Source organism: Hyperoodon ampullatus, assembly GCF_949752795.1.
Source record: "Hyperoodon ampullatus genome assembly, chromosome: 3".
NCBI classification, from domain to species: domain Eukaryota; kingdom Metazoa; phylum Chordata; class Mammalia; order Artiodactyla; family Ziphiidae; genus Hyperoodon; species Hyperoodon ampullatus.
Window position 1 is genome coordinate 9,176,611 of NC_136916.1, and position 26,891 is coordinate 9,203,501.

Sequence of the window (26,891 nt, forward strand, 5' to 3'; positions counted from 1 at the left end):
AGAAAATTCTGGCAAACCATGGAGGAGGGGTCAGAGGAGTCTAGATCTGTCAGGGTAGGCCTGAGGAAGGGACCCTTGATAATGTCTAGGAAGCAAGAATCAACATTTTTCCTTAGTTGGACACCTCTGCCCATCGTGAGAACAGGTTCTGTGCAAAGAACATGCAGAAGGCCTCCAGGTGCCAGGGAGCCCAGGGCAGAAGATAAGGAGGTTTGGAAGAACAAGGCCGTCCCCCTAGGCCAACCCACCAGACGAGAGAAAGACACTCTTCGCAAGGCCAGCACAGATGGGTGGAAAGAAGGAAGCCACCCAACATGTGCAAATTGGTTCATTAACCCACAAAAAAAGTCCTTGTCCTGGGGGACACCCACATCAGAACTCTGTCCAGTAGTCTGTCACGTGGTCCTAAAAACATCTCAGATGGGAGACTGGGAGCCAAGGGCCACGACCTCTCCTGACCTGGTCCCACAATCATCCCAGCTCAACTGTGTCAATGCCACTGCTTTGGGAAAGTGACAATCCTCAATATGTCCCCACAACTCTGGCTAATGCCTCAGATTAGAATACCCCTTTTATATTTTCATGCCCCAAATCATCCTGACCCTTACGTTCCACGCCTACCTTGGTCACCCTGTACCTCTACATCTTAATAGCTATAGATAAGAATCATAGAAGTGTTAGCTACTACAATTCTTTCATTTCATTTTCTTGAGGACTTTTCTTTCCTTTTAGAAAATTCCTCAGAGCCCTATGCTATCAATAATAATAAGAGTAGCCTTATGCTATCAATTATAATAATAATAATGGTAGTAGTCATAACAGCTCACATGTATTGAGTACTTTCTCTGTCAAGCGCTATGCTAAGGGCTTTACATATCTACATTTCCTACAGAGTTAAATCCTATGGCATCAGCCCTATAGCGTAGATGCTACTATTGTTTCCATTTTACAGAAGAGGCAATTGAGGCACAGTGTGCCAACCTTCATCCCATCTTGTTCCCTGACTTTGTGAGGAACTCCATGCCCAACAGTAAAGCCTCAGGAGTCAACAGTTTATGAGCAGGGTTTGTTAACTGCTGGGAGTGACGGTCGGGGGCACGGAGGAAAATACTCTTTGGTCTGAGCTTCTGGAAGAGCACTCTTGACTCTCTGGGTCAAAGTGTAGCTATTCCATTATTTTGCTCTGGCACGGGGTACCAGTTCTTACCAATTGTCTTCTTGGATCTCCTGGTTACTGGAAAAAGTCACCATTGCTGCCACTGGGAACAGTTCAAAAACTGGAAAACATCCTTCTGTTCTCTTGAGTGTCTGGAAAGATGGGTTGGAAATTGACTCCATGAGGCAAGAGGTTATAATTTTCATCCATCCTAACAAGAAAGAGGAAGAAAGCAGAGCTGTAGATTGGACAGCCATGGGGTGTGCCATCTTGAATCTTGAGCCAACAGAAGACTGTGACAGTCTCTATCGGCTCTCATTATTTCTAATTGTTTTTCTGCCTCCTACTTCATGAGTCTATTCTTAAGCTTTTGAAAAAGGTGAGTTTGGGGGCCGAGGGAGTGCGTGCATGTGTCTGCGTTTGTCTGTGTTATCTCCCAAGTGGCCTTCCTTCTCATAGACAGTGTGTTCCTTGTTTCTTGGTGAAAGGGAAGCCAGTTGCAATGACCCGGGTTAAAGTCCTACCACTACTACTACTGTCTGACAGGAAACGAATTTCTTAAATTCTCTCAGCTTCAGTATTACAATCTATAAAAAGAGGATGACAAAAGCACCTTACTTTTTGATGGTGATGTAAGGATTGCATTAAAAAAAAAAAGTCTCTGGCCAGAGTAACTGCAGTATAAAAGTTAGTTAACATTTCTATTGAGCCTCACAAAAAATGCCTGTTGTCAAGATGAAGAAGTCAAGAAAAGGAGAGATACGAGTTACTCTCCAGCCCATAGGGGCCATGTGGGGCTCACCAGGGGGTCTCCAGTGTCACCTTCTCCTGTGACGCTGACCAGAATCTGTCCTCTTCTCAATGGGTCCCAGAATAATAGAGGAGGAATGCTTTGTATGCAGCTGTTAACACACACCAGGGCAACATAACTCTGTGAAACAGAAATCTATCAGACTACCATTTGACTCTGTATTTCTGCCCTAACATTTTATAAACATGTCAGAGAGAAGATGAAAGAGTTGGCTGACCACAGAACCAGTGGACAAAACAGTATTTCATAATAAAATAGGAAAAGAAAATAACGTCTTCTCAAGTACTGTTTTTTTCTTTGGAAAATGAAGTTTCATTGTTGAATAGTTTTGTAGCTGGGTGCCCAGTGTTTTCCTTAAAAGACATGAAAAATCTAGTTTAAGTTTCTCTGTATCAAGAAGGTACTGTCTCATTCCTTGACGAGTTTACTTAGAAACTGTACTTGTTCAGCAATTAAAAATAAATTCAACTGAATCTAGCGAAGCCACCCAAGCCAACACAAAGCATGCCACATATTCTAATCTTAGATATTCTGGCTTCAACATGGAAAATATGTTGCCATGAGCTTACGGACAGCCCTCTGCGGAACTCACTCTTTTCTTTCTCAGTGACATGAAATCTAAAGAGCTAAGAGTGAGTCTGCAGACCAAGGTCATGGTTATTCCAAATATCTTTAATCCTACTCCACAGACTGGGAAGACTGGACCTATCGCCCATCACAGCTGTAGATCCAATCGCTATCTCGATAGATGCATTCGACTCCATTTTGAGGTTCCTCTCAGTCTCCTCCTTCAACTGGAGACAACCAATGCATTTAGGGTTCCACCTGCTGTTTTTTTACTTTAAACTTCAGTCAAACCAATTGCCTAAATTCTTATCCACATGTGTTTCGTCTTGACCACAGACCAACTTTCACGGAATTTCCCAAGATTCCAGGAGTCTCCAATCAGACAGGGCCTCCTGCCTAATTCACTTCTATATTCTTCAAAGCCCTGCGACCCCCAAGGCCCTGACCCCACCCAGCACCCCACCCCCCGCCCCTCCTCCATAAATCTGTTTGGAAGAGCCTGGCATTGAGATCTGTCGGCAGCTGATGGGAGCTAACGCGGGTGAAACGGGAGGACAGCTGGGCTGCATTCCACACCAGCGCCATCTTGGCACTTAAGCAGGTGTGCAGAATAGTGACTGGTCCGCATCTAATCTGCACCAGGTGTTTTGTGTGAGTGACTGGGTTTTAGTCTCAAGCAACCTTGTTTCTCACATTATGAAGGTGAGGCTATTGAGATTCTGGACAAGGTCAGTAACTTGCTCAAACCCACAGGAAAAGAGGAGCCAGAATTCCAACAACAGTCTGATTTCAAAGGGATTCTGCTTTGGAGTGACCACCACCCATCCCAAACTACTCCCACCAAAGCCAGTTTAAAACGCAGAGTCCCAAGTACACTGGGATTCCACCTCAATTAGGCTTCCACCTGCTGTTATTTCAAACCTTAGGCAAACCCGTCGCCTGAATTCTCACGCACAAGCGTTTCATCAGGACCACAGACCAACTTTCATGACCTCAATCAGAGAGGGTCCTGCCTGATTGACCTTTATATTCCTCAAAGCACTGCGACCAGGGTCTCCCCCCGCCCGGAGCCCCCCGCATAAACCTTTGCTATCTGGAATAGGCTGGCAACCTGTTGCTGGAAAGCACCTGGAGCTTTTGCCTGAAACACTCTTCTGTCCTTAAAGCACAGGAATCCTGCCTGTTTTTCCAACAGTCTTGGCCAGAGGTACCCAGGACGTTGTAGACACGACGGGAGGAGCAGGAAAGAACGAAGAGCACGGGAAGGAGCCCAAGGCATCATCTGACATCGCACGGACAGGATTCCCTGCGAGTTCCTGATCCCGCTCCGGATAAAGGCGACCTCAGCTGGTCACGCAAATGGGCCGAGGGGTTGGTGTGGGCGGGAGGTGGCAGGCTCACCTGAGGAAGAAGAAACAGGCGTAATCCTGGACCACGGTGTGGGAGTGACAGGAGAAGTAGCCCAGGCCGCTGAGGTGGAGCCTGGAGCCCGCGGGCACCTCGAGCACGCTGCCCCACGCCTGGTCCACAGCATCTTGATCTCGGCCCGGTACAGGTGCCCCACCTCGCCGGCCTCGTACTGCCGGGGCAGGAGCTGTATAGGCCGTGCACCTCCTGGTGCAGCGCCAGCACCTTGGCGTACGAGATGGTCTCGGCCAGCTCGGCGCCGCTGACCTCGCTCAGGGGTCTTCACTCGGAGGGCAGCTGGCAGCCGCAGGCGGCCGAGCCACTCGGCCAGGCAGAGCGCGGCGAGCAGCCGCGAGGGCAGCGTGCCGGCTGCGACCGGCCGCGTGCGCGCTGCGCCCGGGGCGCACTACCCGGGCCCGGGGCGGAGCTGGGCCGCCGGCGGCGTCGGGGAGCCCGGAGCGTCCGGCCCACGGCACCGCCCCACCGGCCGGAGAAGCGCAGCCCTGGGCGCTCAACTCCACGCGCTGCTCTCTCCGCCGCCAGGCTCACCCGGCCCGTCCCAGCCCGTGACGCCCCAAAGCGGCGCAGGGAGGACGTGCCACCGCCTCCTCACGCCCCCCGGGGCTGGGGCGTGGGCCGCGGCGGGAGGGGCGGAGCCGGGACGCCGCCCGGGGTTGGGGGTATCGCGATGCTCGGCAGACGCGCGGCGCTGGATGCGTCGCCCTAGGGCGGGCGCGGTGTTTGGGGGCAGCGCGCGCGAGAAAGCCAGAGCTGGGAGCGGCGGCTCAGCCCTCTTCCTGCGCCCCGATGACAGACTGAGTGAAAGCTTTACAGGCGCAAAGCCTGTTGCAGACCCGCGGCCTCCTTAAAACGAGCGCTGTCAATTGCCAGTATTACTCTGTATATGTTTTTGCATTTTCTATGTAGTTCATTTAGAGTCAAATATATAGCAATCTGACTTTACCTTCGCAGAGGTTAACTAGGAAATTAAGTGTGATCTAATAAACTTTTCTGGACCTCCTCTCTCTCTCTGCTTATTTTTTAATGATGGTCTTTGGAAAGTCTTAATAAAAGAGTTGAAAAGCCCAAGCCATAGTGCTCTGATTGTCCTACAGCCACCTGACTTCATGATTTACATAATTACTGCTTTCGGATTCTGAACACCCTACACCTGAGAAATAAATTCAGAGGTAAATTTCAAACAGCTTTTCACAAGTCAGTGAGTGAACCTGAGGAGGCCCAAACTCACAGTTCTATATTTCTAAACTCAGAGGTTGCTTTTATCTCCAATTTTCTTTAATTGTTCCTAATGTAGCAAGAAGAAGAAAAAAAAGGATATTACTTAGAAATATGTATATTTTATATATTCAATATAGCACACACACATATACATAATATGCATATAATATACATACCATCATACATATATCATACATGTTATATATAATATATATTTATAATAAATTTACAAGCAAAACTGCCTTAAAATGGCAGGCTCTTTGTTCTGCAAACATCTTATTAACCAGGGTGTCTGCAAGTTTAAGCCTTGGAACCCAGCTGAATTCTTCTCTATACTGAAGGGAAAAGAGTTCTTACGGAATTCTGGAAGGAAAGGTAAAGAGAAAAGAGGATAGAGAAGCAGGAGAGAAAATTCCAAGGCTGGGCCTCACCTCCCATGACCCCCAAATCCGGAGGGCTTTGGGCATCCCAACAAGTGGAATGACCAGGACTCCAGCCAGCGCTGCCCAGCTCGGGAGGGAATGGAAGGCTACAGCCTGCATGAGGCCACACTCGTCCAGAATCTGATCAGCGACTCAGTGGGCCTGAAAGAAGAAAGAAATGAGTAACAGCTCTCGCAGTTAATAACTAACCCCCGTATAGCTAGTAGTCAGCCTGGGGCTTCAACAAATTTTGTAGGAAAAATAGCTATATTGAGGGAAGCAAGTGGGCAGTAGTCCCAATGGTATATGACTCTCCGCAGCACTCCACCACCTCAACCATGGTAGATGCCAGACTTTCCCACAATGGGGAACTGGTACCCGAGGTTGGCATCAGACGTTGTATGTCAGGACTGCTTATTTGCCTCTCATGGAATATATGAGTTAAAACATTTCATAGTATCACTGTCTTAGTCTTCTCAGGCTGTCATAACAAAATACCACAGAGTGAGAGGCTGGAAGTCCAAGATCAAGGTGCCAGAAGGATTGCTTTCTGGTGTGGTCTCTCTTCCAGGCTTCTATACGGCCGCCTTCCCACTGTGTCCTCACTTGGCCTTTGTCTGTGTACATGTAGCGAGAGAGGGAAATCTCCGGTGTGTCTTCTTATAAAGATGATTAAGACCCAACCTTGTGACCTCATCTAACCTTAATTACTTCTCTAAAGGTCCTGTCTCCAAATATAGCCTCATTGGGGGTTAGGGCTTTAACCCTAATTCGGGCAGGGAGAAGGAGGCGGGACGGGGGTAGGGGGTGGGGAGTGGGGGGAGGGCGACACAATTCAGTCCATAACAGTTATTTAGCAGGTGTTTTGCAGGTTTGCTAGAAAAAAAGAGAGAGGATATGAAACGGTTTATACTCCTGGCAAGCCGACTTAGAGCAAGCAAGCATTGCCAAATTATAATATTAACAACTGCTAACACTTATACATTGCGTACTACAGGCCAAGCACTGTTGTAAGGACTTTGCATATGTTATCCTAATTAATTCTCCAAACAACACTTCTAAGTAGGTATTAGTATTGTCCTCATTTTAGAGATAAGGTACTTAGGCATAGAGAGGTTAACTGACTTACCCAAGATCACAGAGCTAGAAAGTGACTGAGCAAGGATTCAAACCCCAGCATCAGATTCCAGAGGCCACACAGGCATAGCGAGAAAACTTATGGTTACCAAAAGGGAAAGTCGAGGGTATAAATTTGGAATTTGGGATTAACAGATACATACTACTACATATAAAATAGATAACCAACAAGGACCTGCTATATAGCACAGGGAACTATATTCAATATTTTGTGATAACATATAATGCAAAAGAATCTGCATATATACGTGTATATGCAAAAGAATCTGCGTATGTACGTGTATATATATGTGTGTGTGTATATATACACACACACATATATATAACTGAATCACTTTGCTGTACACTTGGAACTAACACATTATAAATTAACTATACTTCAATAAAAATGGTTTAATAAATAAACCATTTACCTGAGCAGACTAAGACAGTGATATTATGAAATGTTTTAACTAATTTAGTAAATAAATTCTATTTATTTATAGTTGACATAATCATCTATATAGAAAATCTGATACAATCCACAAAAAACGCTACTAGAACTAATAAGCAAGTTTAACAAAGTATGGAATACAAGATCAACATACAAAAATCAATTGTATTCTATATATAACAACAAATGTTTGGTAATTGAAATTTAAAAAGCAATACCATTGACAGTATCAAAATATATGAAATACTTAGGAATAAAGCTGAAAAGACTATACACTGAAAACTATAAATATTATTGAGAGAAATGGAAGAAGTCTGTGAAAAATGGACACACATAATTTGCTAACAGGTCAGGAGACTCAATGTTGTTAAGGTGTCAATGTTAACCAAACTAATCTACAAATTTGATGCAATCTTAATCAAAATCTCAGTGGACTTTTTGGTAGAAATTGACAAGCAGATTCCAGATTTCATATGGAATGCAAAGAACTTAGCCAAACCAACTTAAAAAATAAAGACCAAATTTAGAAGACTAACATTACCTGGTTTCAAGACTTACTGTAAAGTTATAGTAATCAATAAAGTGTGCTTTGGTGTAAACACAGACACATAAGACAATGGAATAGAGAGTGCAGAAGTAAATAAATGAATGAATAAATAAATAAATAAATAAAGTGTTTTTCTACAAAGATGCAGAGTCAATTCATTGAAGAATGGATTGTTTTTTGAACAAATGGTGATAGAACAATTTGATATTCATATGCAAAAGAAAAAAAAAGAACTTCAGGGCTTCCCTGGTGGCGCAGTGGTTGAGAGTCTGCCTGCCGATGCAGGGGACATGGGTTCGTGCCCCGGTCCGGGAAGATCCCACATGCCGCCATGGCCCCTGAGCCTGCGCGTCTGGAGCCTGTGCTCTGCAATGGGAGAGGCCACAACAGCGAGAGGCCCGCGTACCGCAAAAAAAAAAAAAAAAAAAAAAAAAAAGAACTTCAATCCATAACTTGCACCATAGGCAAAAATTAACTCAAAATACAAAACATGAAACTTTTAGGAGAAAGCCTCTGCTTACTTGGGTTAGACAAAAATAGCTATCAAAGTTTATCAAAATTTAAAACTTCCATCTTTAAAAGACACTGTTAAGAGAATAAAATGTCAAGCCATAGACTTGAAGGAAATGTTTGCAAAGCATATGTCTGATAAAGGATGCATATCCAGAATACTCAAAGAACTCTCAAAACCCAGTAAGAAGACAAAAAACCCAATATAAAAACGGGCAGAATACTTGAACAGACACTTCACCAAAAAAGATATCAGGATGGCAACTAAGTGCATCATTAGTCGTTAGAGAAATGCAGATTAAAACCATTGTGAGCTACCCCTAAACACTTACTAGAATGGCAAAAATTAAAGAGACTGATCATATCAAGTGTTGTTGAGAATGTGGAGGAACTGGAACTCTTATACACTGCTGGTGGGAATGGAAATTGTACAACCACTTTGGAAAACAATGTGATGGTTCCTTAAAAAGGTAAACATACAATAGAGCCATTTCACTCTTAGGTTTTTTTTTTTTTTTTTTTTTTTTTTTTTGTGGTACGTGGGCCTCTCACTGCTGTGGCCTCTCCCGTTGCGGGGCACAGGCTCCGGATGCGCAGGCTCAGCGGCCATGGCTCACGGGCCCAGCCGCTCCGCGGCATGTGGGATCTTCCCGGACCGGGGCACGAACCCGGGTCCCCTGCATCGGCAGGCGGACTCTCAACCACTGCGCCACCAGGGAAGCCCCATTCTTAGGTATTTACCCAAGAGAATTAACACATATTCCGTACAAAGACTTGAATATGAATGTCATTACAGCTTTATTTGTAATAGCCCCAAACAGGAAACAACCCAAAAGTCCATCCACAAGTATATAGATAAACAAACTGATATAAAATGAAGTATTATTCAGCAATTTAAAAAATGAGCTATTAATTAATAGTGTCCGGCCTTAAATTTAGGTCTTTCATCCATCTTGAGTTTATTTTTGTATATGGTGTTAGAGAATGTTCTAATTTCATTCTTTTACATGTAGTTGTCCAGTTTTCCCAGCACCACTTATTGAAGAGACTATCTTTTCTCCATTGTATATTTTTGCCTCCTTTGTCATAGATTAATTGATCATAGGTGCGTGGGTTTATTTCTGGGCTTTCTATCCTGTTCCATTGATCTATATTTCTGTTTTTGTGCCAGTACCATACTGTCTTGATTACTGTAGCTTATATTACATTACAAACTTTGTAGTTTTCTATGTATCAAATTATAATCCACTCTATTAGATAAATCATCACACTCACAAATCTCTTCAAGACAACCATTTCTCTGTTTGGGGCTTCAAATCAGGAAGCTATGGGAAAACACCTTTAAGATCCTTAGACGTCTTCTTGTGTAGCTGAGAGGATGATTGAGATACTCCTTAAATCTTTCTGATACCTTAACTGAGACGTAGACCCTGAGATCATATTTTACTAACAGCACCCTGAATTTCATCTGCAAACCAAGGCCATTTCTTACGTTAAGAAATTTTTTCTTGGAGAGACTAGGGTTGAATGCAATTTTGTTATCAAGCCCACAAGTTCTAGTGCTTTTTTAGTTCTTCTAAATTCTGCTTGAAATCTAAATAGTCCCCTCTTTGCCTCAACTGGCTCCTCCTGGACTTTACCATAGGCATCTAAAAGAAGCCAGATGGCACCTTCAACATTCTGTCAAGAACTCTCCTTAGGGCTTCCCTGGTGGCGCAGTGGTTGGGAATCTGCCTGCTAATGCAGGGGACGCGGGTTCGGGCCCTGGTCTGGGAGGATCCCACATGCCACGGAGCAACTAGGCCCGTGAGCCACAACTACTGAGCCTGCGCGTCTGGAGCCTGTGCTCTGCAACAAGAGAGGCCGCGAGAGTGAGAGGTCCGCGCACTGCGATGAAGAGTGGCCCCCGCTTGCCACAACTAGAGAAAGCCCTCGCACAGAAATGAAGACCCAACACAGCAAAAATAAATTAATAAACTCCTACCCCCAACATCTTAAAAAAATTAAAAAAAAAAAAAAAAAAGAACTCTCCTTAGCCAGATCCACAAGTTCATGAGGTACCCTTTCTATTTCCCATATGTCAACAGGCTAGTTTTTCTGCCAATACTGCTAATAGTTTTGCTAATTTTTCTGCCTATATCCTATTGGAAGCTGAAAGTTCTCTTTCCTTCAGCTTCCAATAGGATATTCCTCACTACCTTTTGGCCTTCACCGAACAGTCTCTTCATCATTCCTCCAAATTTCTCCATTCCTCTCCCAGACTCAAAATCAATGCCACATGTGATGGCAGGACCCCACTTGGAGGTAATAGTTTCTGCTTTAGCTAATCTATTGCAGCATAACACACCACCCCAAATTTAATGGCTTCTAACAATGTATAATTACTTCATACAACTCTGTGGGTTGACCAGGAGGTTACTGGGCTTCACATGTTGTTGGCTTGGAGACGGGATGTCTAGAAGATCTAAAATGGAGTCAAATACAGGGATGGAAATTGGTACTGGCTACAGTCTGGGAGCCCAGTTGGACTTAGCTAGGGGTCTCGATTCTCCTCCAGGTGGGCTTCTCCATATGGTTGCTTATGCTTTCTCATAGCGTGGTGGATGGGTTCCAAGAAGAAGCATTCTAAGAAGACAAGGTCCAATGCACAAGGACTTACCAGTCTTTCACTTCTTTCACTAATGTTCCATTGGTCAAAGCTAGTCACGTGGCCAAGACCAGAATCAATGTGTGAAGGGCCTCACAGGGGTACAGATAAAAAGAAGCATGGTTCATTGAGGGCCACCAAAGCGACAGTCTATCACATCCTTCAAATCAATACTCCATTTATTTTTGGTTGAGCAAATGATTTAGTGCACAATTGTCATTATAAGATCATTTTGTTAATTATAAAACAAAATAAACTCATTTTTATAAATTTTCATTTTGTTTGTCAAAAATCATACCTACCAAACCTGTTTTTTTATTATTTTTATTTAAAAAATTTTTATTTTATATTGGAGTATAGTTGGTTTACAATGTTGTGTTAGTTTCAGGTGTACAGCAAAGTGATTCAGTTTTACGTATACTTATATCTATTCTTTTTCAGATTCTTTTCCTATTTAGGTTATTACAGTATACTGACTAGAGTTTCCTGTGCTATACAGCAGGTCCTTATTGATTATCTATTTTAAGTATAGTAGGGTGTGTATGTTAATCTGAAACTCCTAATTTACCTTTCACCCCTGCCCCTGTTATTCCCTCTGGTAACCATAATTTTGTTTTCTATGTCTGTGAATCTATTTCTGTTTTGTAAATAAGTTCATTTATATCATTTGTAAAGATTTCATATATAAGTGATATCACATATTTGTCTTTGTCTGACCTACTTCACTTAATATGATAATCTCTAGGTTTTTTTTTTTTTTTTTGCTGTACGTGGGCCTCTCACTGTTGTGGCCTTTCCCGTTGCGGAGCACAGGCTCCGGACGCGCAGGCTCAGCGGCCATGGCTCACAGGCCCAGCCGCTCCGCGGCATGTGGGATCCTCCCAGACCGGGGCACGAACCCGTGTCCCCTGCATCGGCAGGCGGACTCTCAACCACTGCGCCACCAGGGAAGCCCAATCTCTAGGTTTTATGTTGTCTACTATGATGCTTTTGGTCCTAACTTTAAGTGTATTCCATTTGAGTGACCTTTTTCTAATATTAGTTATCCTCAGATATAAAGAATCCTGTGTTTTGTTTCCTATTTAGTTTTTATTCCTCCAGTCTCACTCTCAGGTCAAGAATACTTTGCAGAGGAAGAGTTAGTCACAAAACAGAATTTGGGTGATGCTGGTCCACAGAAATAACACCATCCTAATAGCACCAAAACATCACCCCTCATCCTGACATATCTTTTCTTACTTTACTCATAAAGAAGAATTAAATAGTCACTTTCCCACCAGCTTTCTAACTAGGCACTGATAACTAGTTGTGGCTTGAAATTATATACAATAGTACTTTCCTTGTGAAGCCTTAATAACCTACCGCTCTTACAAACTGCTTTAGTATGAGAGTTCTACAAAAATTAGTTCTGAAAGGCCTATAGTCTTATAAAGAACATTTTGAACAAAGGTGTACTTTTTAAATAGAGGTTTAATTTTGTTCTCTGATACACGTTTAAGTTTTAAAGGAAGCTGTAAAGAATAAGAGTACTTTATGTTTTATAATGCTGTGCAGTCTACACCTAGCTTTTAATACCTGGGCTATGTCTTTTTTATAGATAGATAGAAAAAAATCTGAAGTGTTTGAATTCACTGAAACTTAGGAAACACTCTACTTTCTTATTTAATCCTTGAAGAAATGACAGGTAATTTTTAAAAAGGGATTTAAAATCCAGCCAAGAAGCATGTATGCTGGCCGTTTTGTTTTCCTCCCCAGAGAGTCTCAGTTTAATCATATAGTAGTCAATGTAACTCAAGCTTTTTTTTTTTAACCTCAGCATGAATCTGAGAGGCAATGTAACTGAAACTCTCTAATCAAATGCTTCCACAGTGCTGTCTGGGGCCTCCCCAAGGGTGTTGTTACCTATTCTTTCATTTCCTCCTCTGGAATAGATTTGTCATTTGACCAGGCCTGAACTTTCTGTTCCTTTCTCATATCTTCATAAGCAATTAACAAAGGATAGCCCCCCCCACGTTGGAATTTTGTCATTTTGCCTTCAGTTTCCACGGCAATCTTGTTTTGCTTTTTTTTTTTTATTTTTAAAAAGGACCTATAAATGCTGCTTCAGTATCAACTCTGCTTCTCTCAAACTTGAAAACAAAACTGCCGAAGGCCAGTGAGCTGGTCTATCACCAAGCCGGAAGGATTAGGGATGAGCTTATAACAAGGGTCAGGGTCTGGGTTCATGGGTAAATTTCAACAGCAATTCCTCTGTTAGCAGACAGTTCCCAGAACCCAAAGTATACCTCAGAGGGTTATCCACTCTGTAGTGAATTCTTTCGACAGATGGATATTGTCTTATTTTAAAGAATCTAATGAGAAAGAGATTCAGTGGCTTCCTTCAGAAATGGCTCCCATTTGTCATGCCTTATCAGGAATTCCTTCGCATCCCATAATAATATGAAATCTTCCCCTTGGTCGCCTTTCTCTCTGACTCCTCACTGAGCTAAAACACTAATTGTTAAGTCATTCACAGCTACCATTCGTGGAGCAGCCACCACTTGCCCACAGTATATGTCAACACTCTACCGGGGACTTTATCATTTAACCACTACAACACTACAAGGTAAATATTATTAGCCCCTTTTACTGATAATGAACTAAAGCAATAGTTCAGAGAGGTTATATTAACTTGCCCAAGTTCTCATGGTCATACAGCTAGTAAATGCTGGAGCCAGCATTTTAACCTGGTATTCTTTCTTCTCAATTAGTAATGGAAACCAAAGTTAACATTCCTCTTAGGGAGATATCATGATTCTGCAGTGGAATGTTTAACACACGTTTGACCAGGACCCCTTGGTTTACAACGGCCAGGCTGATGTAAGACACAGTGGCTCAATGTCAATAAGTTAGTGAAATAGCTCAGAACAGAATTTGGAACACATGTGACCCAGACCACCCAGACACTTGAACAACCTCATTGGAATTTCAAATTCATTTTTTTCTAATATGAGTACTCAATTCTCAGTTCACAGAGCACCCACAGATGACACAGTGGAATCAAAACTGTAGGGATTCAGTGGATTATACTATTTCACCCACAAAAATGGATATTGTAGTGAATTTGTAGACTACTGCTGGATTCTTGGCCCCATGCACTAAATAACTGGTCTGAGTTGGAGTCCTAGCAGGACAAATTGATGCAAAAACACAGATATAGAAAACAGAGGGCAGAAAAATCCAGAGGGCACTGTCTCCCATTCTGATAGTCAAATCCACCAAAACCAAGTTTCTGCCTCTTTACAAAAAAGGTATTACTCCAAACATTGCTGGGCCTTAAATGACACAAGGACAGGAAGCATGGTGTCTCAGTCCTTCCCACATCACTGCACCTTGCAAAGTGGTGGCCATATCGTCAGCTCTCAACAGATACTGATTAGATCATTGCATAATCTAATAGTGAGTGGAATTTCCCGCTGATTTAAAGTAACCTGTTCAACAACTATACAAGGTGTGCGGTGTTTTATCAAGGATGAAGGTGGCTGCTGATGGGATGCCAGCCTCTCCCCTGTGCTCCTGCAGTGGGCTCTGATACCACTGCCCCACCACAGATTCTACTTCTAAATCTCAAACTTCTGGAAATTTCTGTGACATGAGGAAAGCTGTTTTGATATAGCCTCAGGAAACAGCTTCAACCTGTCCATTTGGGTTAAAAATAGGAGGGACTGAAGGAAATCACTACAAAACTCAGTTCTGGCATTATTTCAGGATTTCTCAAGAAGAAAGCACCATTGCTCTCTATATTTCTGGGTGGCAATCTTACACATGGGGACTAGGTGTAAGTGGCCTCTGCCTGGCTTCAGTGCTTTTTGCTCCTGTTTTGCTCCAGTACGTCTTACATTATTTTTTTCTACTAACTTCCTAAAAGCCAGACCAAAGAAACCCTCACCTTTTGGCATGACTGCTGTGATAGGTTTTGTAGCTCAGCAGCTAAACAATAGATATTAGCAACCAAAAAAAAAAAAAAAAGTAAATGAACACTACCTGAATCATTACGTTGAAGACTTGAAAATTATATAATATTGTACATCAACTATATCAATTTAAAATTAATTAAACAAAAAACTATAATAATTATTTCAAAAACTGAAAAAAAAGGCAGAAGGTGGAAAATATTGAATCCTGCTTGATCTCTTTTAAACTGTTGATTTCACTGAATTTAGCAGTATTTCCAAAACATAAAACACAACACTCAGCCCTCTCCAGGCCTGTTTTGATGGAGCGATACACAGACCTCTCTCAGCCAACTCTAATTTCATTCATTTACTTGTAGCTGTCCAGTTTTCCCAGCACCACTTATTGAAGAGACTCTCTTTTCTCCATTGTATATTCTTGCCTCCTTTGTCAAAGATTAATTTACCATAAGTGTGTGGGTTTATTTCTGGGCTTTCTATCCTTTCTATCCATTGAGCTAAATATCTGTTTTTATGCCAGTACCATACTCTTTTGATGACTGTAGCTTTGTAGTATAATCTGAAGTCAGGGACTGTGATTCCTCCAGCTCCATTCTTCTTTCTCAAGATTGTTTTGGCTATTCAGGGTCTTTTGTGTTTTCACACAAATTAAAAAAAAATTTTTGTTCTAGTTCTGTGAAAAATGCCATTTGTAATTTGATAGGAAGTACATTGAATCTGTAGTTTGCCTTGGGGGGTATGTTCATTTTAACAATATTGATTCTTCCAATCAAAGAACACAGTATATCTTTCCATCTGTTTGTGTCATCTTCAATTTTTTTCATTAGTGTCTTACAGTTTTCAGAGTACAGGTCTTTTGCCTCCTTAGGTAGGTTTATTCCTAGATATTTTATTCTTTTTGATGTGATGGTAAATGGGACTGTTTCCTTAATTTCTCTTTCTGCCATTTTGTTGTTAGTTTACAGAAGTGCAACCGATTTCTGTATATTAATTTTGTATCCAGCGAATTTACTAAATTCATTAATGAGCTCTAGTAGTTTTCTGGTAGCATCTTTAGGATTTTCTATGTATAGCATCATGTCATCTGCAAACAGTGACACTTTTACTTCTTCTTTTGCAACCTGGATTCCTTTTATTTCTTTTTCTTCTCTGTTGTGGCTAGGGTTTCCAATACCATGTTGAATAAAAGTGGTGAGAGTGGACATCCTTGTCTTGCTCCTGACCTTAGAGGAAATGCTTTCAGCTTTTCACTGTTGAGTATGATGTTAGCTGTGGGTTTGCCATATATGACCTTTATTATGTTGAGGTATGTTCCCTCTATGCCCACTCTCTAGAGAGTTTTTATCAAAAATTGATGTTGAATTTTATCAAAAGCTTTTTCTGCATCTATTGAGATGATCATATGATTTTTATTCTTCAATTTGTTAATGTGGTGTATCACACTGATTGATATGTGGACACCGAAAAATCCTTGCATCCCTGGGATAAATGCCACTTGATATGGTATATGATCCTTTCAACTAATTGTTGCATTCGGTTTGCTAGTATTTTGTTGAAGATTTTTGCATCTATGTTCATCAGTGATACTAGCCTGTAAATTTCTTTTTGCTGTGATATCTTTGTCTGGTTTTGGTATCACGGTGATGGTGGCCTTACAGAATGAGTTTAGAAGATTTCCTTCCTTTGCAAATTTTTGGAATAGCTTCAGAAGGACAGGTATTAACTCTTCTCTAAATGTTTGGTAGAATTCACCTGTGAAGCCATCTGGTGCTGGACTTCCGTGTGTTACTGATTCATTAGAGTACTGGTAAATGGTCTGTTCATAATTTCTATTTCTTCCTGGTTCAGTATTGGGAGATTGTACTTTTCTAAGAATTTGTCCATTTCTTCTAGGTTGTCCATTTTATTGGCCTATAGTTGCTCGTAGTAGTCTCTTAAGATCCTTTGTATTTCTGTAGCATCAGTTGTAATCTTTTCGTTTCTGATTTTATTGATTTAGGCCCTCTCCTCTTTTTTCTTGATGAGTCTGGCTAAAGGTTTCTCAATTTTATCTTTTCAAAGAAGCAGATTTTAGTTTCATAGACCTTTTTTTTTTTTCTCGGTATGTGGGCCTCTCACTGTTGTGGCCTCTCCCGTTGCGGAGCACAGGCTCCAGACGCGCAGGCTCATCGGCCATGGCTCACGGGCCTAGCCACTCCGTGGCATGTGGGATCTTCCCGGACCAGGGCACGAACCCATGTCCCCTGCATCGGCAGGTGGACTCTCAACCACTGTGCCACCAGGGAAGCTCTCATTGACCTTTTTTTAGTCTCTATTTCAATTTCTCCTCTGATCTCTTTTTGATGTATTGACATAGCCCCTGGCTGGCCAGCTGGAATAGAGTGATGCTCAGCCCTCTTACAAGTGGACAGAATGGAGCAACACACCACCCTCTCCTGGCCCATTTTGATGGAGCCATGCACAGACCTCTTAGGTTGGTTTTGATGGAGAGATACACAGCTGTATCCCAGCTGGGTTTCGATGGTTGATACACAGCCCTCTCCTGGCCAGTTCTGAGAGAGCAACACACAGCCCTCTCCTGGCCAAATGGGATGCAGGGACACGCCTGCTTCTTGCGTCTGGCCAAAACAGAGTGAAACATCACCCTCTTCCATCTGAATCTGATATGCTATATGACACTTCACAAACTATGCACTAATAACTTATTCTAATTAAATAATTCAAAATCTATTCTTAATTAACTATACAGATTTGAAACAGAAAAAGGAAAAGGAAGACACAAAGTCAGGAGTCAGACTGTTTTCAAGTTCTGGGTCTACCAGTTACTAAGTTAATTTGGCTACCCTCAGCATTGCTGTGTTTACCTGTGAAATTCAAATGGTAGAGTATATAGTTCCTAACAGTAGGAAAGAGACTAATTTTAGAGTATTTAATTAATTAATTAGAAAAGCATACCTTACAAGATATTTATAGGGCCTCAGATTATACTATAGTTGCAAACATTTTACAGGAAGTTACTATAGCTATGGATGATTTAATATCTAAGTCACATAGACAAGAGATGCCAAAATTCAACTTTATGTCTGTAATGTGAAGTAAGCCTATGTAATCGAGATATTGTGATTATGTAGAAAAATCAAAATGAGAAAATTGAGTCAGATGATTTCTCAGGCTCATCAAATATCTAAAATTTGGAGCATGATTCATATACTTGTGTTATATTAACAGTTTAAACTGTCATCTTAACACAACTTTGTCTGCATTTTGAGAAATGTCCACCAGAGGGCAGGAAGAACCAGCCTACAAGGTCCACAGGATTATATTAGAATAAATATTTTCAACTAATTATCATATACAGGCACACCTAGGAGATATTGTGGGTTTGGTTCCAGATCACCATAATAAAGAGAGTCACACAAATATTTTGGTTTCTTAGTGCATATAAAAGTTATGTTTAGGGACTTCCCTGGTGGCACAGTGGTTGAGAATCCGTCTGCCAAGGCAGGGGACATCGGTTCGATCCCTGGGCCAGGAATATCCCACATGCCGCAGAGCAACTAAGCCTGTGTGCCACAACTACTGAGCCTGCGCTCTAGAGCTCGTGAGCCACAACTACTGAGCCCACGCACCACAACTACTGAGCCCACGCACCACAACTACTGAAGCCCACATGCTCTAGGGCCTGCGTGTTGCAACTACTGAGCTCGTGTGCTGCAACTACTGAAGCCCGCGCACCTAGAGCCCGTGCTCTGCAACAAGAGAAGCCACTGCAATAAGAAGGCCGCACACCGCAAGGAAGAGTAGCCCCTGCTCGCCACAACTAGAAAAAGCCTGTGAGCAGCAATGAAGACCCAATGCAGTCAAAAATAATAAAAAAATTAAAATAAATTAAGAATTAAAAAAATGATTTAAAAAGTTATGTTTACACTATACTGCAGTCTATTCAGTGTACAATAGCTTTATGTCTAAAAAAACTAATATACATACCTTAATTAAAAAGCTTTACTTCACTTCACTGTGCAGTAGAAACTAACACAACATTGTAAAACAACTATGCTCCAATTTAAAAAAAAATGCTGTACTGATAAAAAATGCTAACCATCATATGACAATGCAGGTGTGCCACAAACCTTCAACTTGTAAAAAATGCAATATCTGCAAAGCACAATAAAGAGAAGTACAATAAAATGAAGTATGATGTCTGTAATTATTATACAATTATTTTCCTCAGTTGTGATTTCTAAATAAGTCATGTTATTCATCTATACAGGGTCACATAAGTATATAGTAACTTATGTAAATATTTCCAACACTCAAGTAAAGCACATTCTAAATAATAATCTACTTGACTTACAATTTGTGAACTTTCTTTATATCTACTATAAATAAAATAATGATTTAAAAATGTATTTATAAAAAATACATGTTGGGCTTCCCTGGTGGCGCAGTGGTTGAGAGTCCGCCTGCCGATGCAGGGGATGCGGGTTCGTGCCCCGGTCCGGGAGGATCCCACATGCTGCAGAGCGGCTGGGCCCGTGAGCCATGGCCATTGAGCCTGCGCATCTGGAGCCTGTGCTAAGCAATGGGAGAGGCCACAACAGTGAGAGGCCCGCGTACTGGAAAAAACAAACAAGCATGTTATTGCTAAAATTTTTGCCTACTCAAGGAAATATAAAAATGACTTTCTCATATTGCTTCTTATTATGAACTAGTTCTGAAAATTATACAATAAAGACATGCACTGATTTATTATATATTATAATATATAATATATATTATAATATAATCAATATATTATAAAAATAATCTCACAACATCTACACTTAAAAAAAATTCAATCTCCTGCAACACTGCTCCATTCAACAAGTGATCACTGTGAAGTTTCTTATATAGTCCAAAAATATTCTATGCATATCAAACATATCAATGCATATATAGATGTATATGCGTTATATCCATCAAATCTTAAACCTTGCTTTTTTCACTGAGCATGGGGCCCTGAACACTTTCCCTATGAGCAAGTGTAGACATACCACATGGATTTTACAAGTGGTAGAGTATTTCTTTCTAGGGGTGTTTTAATAATTTCTTTAATTAAGTCTCTAGTCCTCCATTTTAAGGCATAGAGACAAAATGAGTTCTAGTATACAAACTAATGTGTGTACACTCCAGAATACAAAACTCAAGTGCATTTAAAAAATGAATTATTTCCTTTGAATCAACTTAATTCCAACCAGGGTGATGAAAAGCTAAATCTGATCACTAACTAAAGGTGAATTTTCTCTGTTCTTTTCCCAGTTATGAATTTTCTGCTGTTTTTGCGCCAGACTTGGAACAGGACATCCTCCTGAAGACTGTGAATCCTCTCTGAGGGCTGGTCCTGCAAACCAGGGGACAAAGCAGCCATCAGGCTTGAGGAAAAGCTCTCCCTCACACCCCTTACAGCGCTGCAGGTGCTGAGGGAGGGGACTCTGCCTTGATCCATTTCCAAAGCTCTCCCTTTGCCCTCTTGTGTCCAGGACAGTTAGTGTCCTTCACTGAATACATTCCAAGGACTTGAAAAGCCTCTGCCTTCTGGAGGCTCCTTTCACTTTTCTTCGCTACCCAGGTGTCTCAGACAACAAATTACAAAGCCTAACTCCAGCAGAAAATGAAGGAAGAGGGAAGAAGGAAAAGGAAAGAAGAGATGCATACATTCAAAAATTTAGTTTATTTCTATTTTTTTTTCTATTTCACACAGTGCTGCAATGAAGAACTGTTGAATCAAAGGTAACTGTATTCACAGCTTTGAAATGGTGACAATACCATCCAAAGAGGATGCATCAAGGTATGTTCCCATCAGTAATGCACAAGGGCCTTTCCCCATATTCTCACGTGTATATGGTAAAGTTTTAAAAGTTATTAATATGTAAGCTACTTTAATGTAGTCTAAGGTTGCAATTATTTCATTATACTTGATATCAGTACATTTTCATGTGTTTATATGTTTGCCATTCATATTATTCTCCTTTTAAAATTTTTTGTAATTCTTCCTCAAGAAATTCAAAGGGGCCTATAAGAAGCCATAATAGGGTAGTTCAAATTAAGATTTTATAAAAATATTCAAATAATTTAGAGAAAGGACAAAGACATTCTAGAAATCTGGAATTAAATTGAGTTGTAAATTTGGCTAGAAGACATAAGGGCTGATATATAATATCAATAATATTTGACACCTGATATCCAATAAATGAATACTTTTGTATTATTGTGAAGAAAGAAAACTTTTCTTAGGACAGAAATTCACAAAAATTATCTTGTAGTCCTATAATGTAGGTTATCTTTCCTATTAAACAAACAAATAATGACAAAAACAAAATTGTAGTAAGATAAAAAGTGAGATGTGGTTTTCTATACCTGAAGAATACAAAATTCATAAAACTAAAATACTAGGTGTAATGGAGTAATGTTAGCTTCTAATGGCATAACATCCCTCCTTTTTGCCACTCCTCCAACTTTGAGAACTAAAATTCAGAACCTATCCATGAACAAAAGTGCCTCTGTGGGAGTTGTGGCATCTGGCATCATATGCCAAGAGACCCAGGAAGAGTCTTGCCTACCTGTGCATACAGAACTTGGTACAGGCTGTGGAACCAGCAGGAACCAGTGAACCAGCCACAGCCCCATCCACTCTTGGCCATAGTTGGGGAAAACCTGGAGAGTACTGATTTGGGCGGACAGCCACAGATCAGAGAGGCTTTTTTGAAATCCAGGCTTCCTGGGCAAAGATTCAGCCTGCCATCAGAGCAAAAACAAAATAAAACAAAGCAAAATGAGTTTGGATGCACTGGAGAGGGTAAGAGGAACTTTGCAAGGTCTGCCCCTCCACAAGACAGAACAGCAGAGGGCCAAACAAGCTGGCAGTGAACTCTCCTGTGAGGAAAGAGAGATAGGTGAGTGAATGCCCAGCTTCCCAGCTGTGCAGGGCAATGCTGGAGAAACCCATTTCTCTCCTGCTGTGCCCAGAATATTGAGGCAGATCTCCACAACTCTGGAGAGGAAGGAAATCAAGAAAAGGGTAGATAAGAAATATTGCAGAGCAGTAAAAGGACACTGTTACTACTGAATGCTTTCAGAACTCCAGCAGTAAGCCTTCCCACAAGCTGCTGGGCAAACCTTACCTGAGGATTTGTCCCACCTGGCCTGCAGACACCCCCAGTGCACCACATGTTAAGCCCACCGTGCAGCCAGCTCTTTTAGGTACTCCTGAGTGTGACAGTGAGAGCCAACACAAACAAACAGGAAGTTCATGCATAAAACAGGACAGGGTCTGTGGGCAGGGAGAAACTGCAAATTTGAACTGTAGTGACACCTTCTGGAAAACCAGCAGCCAGCCTGATGAGTAGTAAGATCTAAAGAAAAGATACAAGCTTGAGAATCATACTACCAGAGGGAGCAAGAAGCATGGATCAGGTGTATTCCTTCAAGGTCAGAGAAAGTCCCAGATATAAGCAGGACCAACAAAAAGCATATTCCACCTGAAGGCAACTAGTAAAGATTTGAGAGGTAACTTCTACTTTAAATGCAAAAATAGCAACACAAACTTCAAGGGATATGAAAAATCAAGGAAACATAAAATCACCAAAAAATACCCCCCAGAAAATCCTCAATATGCCACCAGTAAGTTAAACAAAGACACAGAATCCTGTGATTTACCTTATGAAGAATTCAAAATAATTGTTTTGAGGAAACTAAATGAGCTGCAAGAAAACAGAAAGACAACTGAATGAAATCAGAAAAACAATACATTAACAAAATGAGAAATTTAAAAGAGAGATATAAAAAAGAAACAACAGAAGTTCTGAAGCTGAAGAACTCAGTGAATGAAGTGAAGAATATAAGGGAGACCATCAGTAGCAGAATAGACAAAACAGAAGATAGAATCAGTGAGCTAGAGGATAGGAACTTTGACATAACTGAGCCAGAGGAGAAAAAAAAAGAAGGAAAAAGAATGGGAAAAGCCTATGTGATCAATGGGATCAAACAATCCAGTATCAGAAACATTGGAGATTCAGAAGAAGAGAGGGAGGAGTGGGTAGAGAGATTTTTTAAAGAAACAATAGCTGTAAACCTGGGAAAACTTGGACATCCAAGTTCATGAAGCTAATAGAGCACCCCATTATCTCAATTCACAACAACCTTCTCCAAGAGACGTGTTATAATTAAACTGTCAAAAATCAAAGACAAAGAAAGAATTCTAAATGCATTAAGAGGAAAAAGATTGTAACTTACAAAGGAACTCCCATGAGGCTATCAGTGGATTTCTCAGAGGAAACCCTACAGGCCAGGAGAGAGGGGAAGGATATATTCAAAGTGTTGGAAGAAAAAAAATTGCCACCCAAGAATACTCTATCCAGCAAAATCATCCTTCAGAAATGAAAGAGAAATAAGACTTTCCCCAGAAAAACAATATTTATATCATAAATATAATATTAAAAAGAGGTGAATTATGATATTAAAAAAGTAAGGGGGAGGGAGTAAAGGGTAGAGTTTTTGTATGTAATGGAAGTTCATTTGATAACACCTTAAATGGACTGTTTGATCTATAAGATGTTCTATGTAAGCTTAATGGTAGCCACAAAGCAAAAACCTAGGGATTCAAAAAAGGAAATCAGAGCATACCACCAAGGACAATCACCAAGCCACAAAGGTAGGCAGCATGAGAGGGAAAAAGGAACAATGGACTGATAAAATAGCCAGAATGCAAGTAATCAGATGGCATAAATAAGTCCTTACCTACTAATAATTACTCTAAGTGTAAGTGGATTGAATTCACCAATCAAAAGGCACAGAGTGGCTGGGTGGATTAAAAAAAACAGAATGCAACTATATGCTGATTACATGAGACACACATCCGCTTGGAAGACACACATGGGATCTTAGTGAAGGTATGGAAAAATATATTTCATGCAAGTGGAAACCAAACGAAAACAGGGATAGCTCTACTTATATTTGACAAAAAAGACTTGAAAAAGAAAGGTAACTAGACAAAGAAGCTCATTATATAAGAATAAAGGGCTCAACCAATTTAGAACATATAATCATCATAAATATATACACACTCAACATCAGAGCACCTAAATATACGAAGCAAATACTAACAGATCTGAAGAGAGAAATAGACCATAATATAATACAATAACAGTAGGGGACTTGTAATGAAGTCCCATCTTCAACAATGCGTAGGTCATCCAGACAGAAAACCAACAAACTTTGAATTTGCACTAAACATCAGAACAAGTGGTCCTAACAGACATATACAGAACATTCCACCATACAGCAGCATAATACACATTCTTCTCAAGCACACACAGAACATTCTCCAGAACAGATCATTTGATAGGCCATAAAATAAGTCTTAGAAAATGTAAGATTGAAATCATACCAAGTGTCTTTTTGACCACATGGTATGAAACTAGAAGTCGACAAAAGGAAAGATGGAAATTTTACAAACATGTGGAAACTAAACAACATACTACTGAATAACCAATAGGCCAAAGAATTTTTTGGATCCGTCTCCTAGAGTAATGGAAATAAAAACAAAAATAAACAAATGGGACTTAATTAAACTTAAAAGCTTTTGCACAGCAAAGGAAACCATAAACAAAACAAAAAGACATCCTACAGACTGGGAGAAAATATTTGCAGATGATGCTACTGACAGGGATTAATTTCCAAAATATACAAACAGTCCATACAGCTAATATCAAAAAACAAACAAAGAAACAAAAAACAAAAAACCCAATCAAAAAATGGGTAGAAGACCTAAATAGACATTTCTCCAAAGAAGACATACAGATGGCCAACAAGCACATGGAAAGATGCTCAGTATTGCTAATTATTAGAGAAATGCCGACAAAAACTACAATGAGATATCACCTCACATCAGTCAGAATGGCTATCATTAAAATGTCTACATAAATGCTCGAGCGAGAGAGTCTGGGGGAGAATGGATACATGTATACGTATGGCTGAGTCGCTTTGCTGTGCACCTGAAACTATCACAACATTGTTAATCAGCTATACTCCAATATAAAATAAAAAGTTAAAAAAATGTTTGAGTGGGTGTGGAGAAAAAGGAACCTCCAACTCTGCTGGTGGGAATGTAAATGGTGCAGCCACTATGGAGAACAGTATGGCGTTTCCTTAAAGAAAATAAAATAGAGTTACCATAATCCTGCAATCCCACTACTGGGCATATATCTGGACAAAATTATAATTAAAAAAATACAAGTACCCCAATGTTCACTGCAGCACTATTTACAACAGCCAAGACATGGAAGCAACCTAAATGTCCATCGACAGATGAATGGATAAAGATCTGGTACATATATACAATGGAATATTGATCAGCCATTAAAAAAAAGGATGAAATAATGCCATTTGCAGCTACATGGATGGACCTAGAGATTATCATACTAAATGAAGTAAGTCAGACAGAGAAAGACAAATATCGTAAGATATCACTTATATGTGGAATCTAAAAAAAATCGTACAAATGAACTTATTTACAAAACAGAAATAGACTCACATACATAGAAAACAAACTTATGGCTACCAAAAGGAGGAGAGATAAATCAGAGTTTGGGATTAACATATACATATTACTATATATAAAATAGGTAAACAACAAGGACCTACTGTATAGCACAGAGAACTCTATTCAATATTCTGTACTAACCTATGATGGAAAAGATTGAAAAAGAAAAAAAAATATATATATATAAAACTGAATCACTTTGGTGTGCACCTGAAACTAAGACAATTTTGTAAATTAACTATACTTCAATTTAAAATATTAAAAAATACATAGGGAACCAAAAAGCACACTTTCCATACTTAACAAATAAAAATATATACATACATAAAAAAAAGAAAATGATCTCTAAATGAGTCTGCATCCCTGAAAGAAAACATGAACATGCCTACCTACCCACATTTTCACTGATATTTGTTATGCTGCAACTTTCTAAAATTTATTAATGTGTCTGTAAAGTGTTATTTTGTGTTGCTTACCTGATTATATATTTTTAAATCCATTAGTGTTGTCCCTACCTTGAAATACCTATTCATAATCCTTGTTCTCTATTCTGTTGGATTTCCCAAATTTTTTCTCATTAGTATTAAAAGAATTCCTTAAACAGGAATCATTTCTATTATAGAAAGGGATAATGTGTGTTAAAGATTTCTAATTTATTTTCAAAACTTTCTCTCCCCTTTTTCTCATAGAAACGGGAACAATATTTTTAGCTGACAACATTTTCAGGTAAAGACTATATTCCTCAGCCTCCCTTGCAGCTCAATGTGGCCATGGAACTTAAATTAGAGAAGGTAAGATAAGGGCAGAATTGTTGTGTGTCTGTGATTTCCCAGAGTTGGTAGTTGTGTTTCCTCAAAGGCACATTTGGCCATAAGTAAATGAGCCATATTCTAGCTGGAGCTGGAGAAGTATGGCTCCTGATAACTCATGAAGTGGAGTTGCCACACCAAACCTGGATGGTCAACTTAACGTCTAATTTTATATGAGGAAGAAATACGCTTGTTGAATTCACTGTTATCTTGAGTGTTATCTGTCACTTGTAAATGAACATGATTCTAAGTAACTGAGGTGATTACATACATGCAGTCTATAAATAGAGATTGTAGAGGAATATCATAAATCATATGTGTATTGTCACCTTGCCAGTCATGAATCAATTAAGGTTTTTTTAACTTTAACGTTTAAGTACTTTGACTATGGTGTTTGACACGTGTTTCTATTTTTATCTTTATCAAATTTGAGACCAGTAAGTGGGTTGCTGAGCTAAACAAGGAGAGCTCTTTCCCTGAGCGTGCAGTGTGTCTGGATTCACGTCACTGTGCAGCATCAGTGCTGTTTGCGACACAGTCAGAGAACACAAGAGAAAAGGGAAATAAAGACACAGCTCTCAATGCTAACATGAGTATTTCCTTAAATTTAAGTGAACAGGAAAATATAGGTATAAATTAGAAACAGGGAGTCCAAAAACAGTCTTTAAAATGAG

At 40.3% G+C, this 26,891-nt stretch overlaps 1 pseudogene across 1 annotated transcript; it reads right to left on the reverse strand.

The window, feature by feature from the left end:
* Positions 1-1,203: 1,203 nt before the first annotated feature.
* On the reverse strand, positions 1,204-21,495 carry LOC307049465 (coiled-coil domain-containing protein 3-like; annotated as a pseudogene). Its single transcript has 4 exons — positions 21,429-21,495; positions 4,491-4,805; positions 3,936-4,331; positions 1,204-1,367 (listed from the first exon to the last, which is right to left on the reverse strand). The product of its transcript is annotated as a coiled-coil domain-containing protein 3-like (transcript).
* Positions 21,496-26,891: the final 5,396 nt, after the last annotated feature.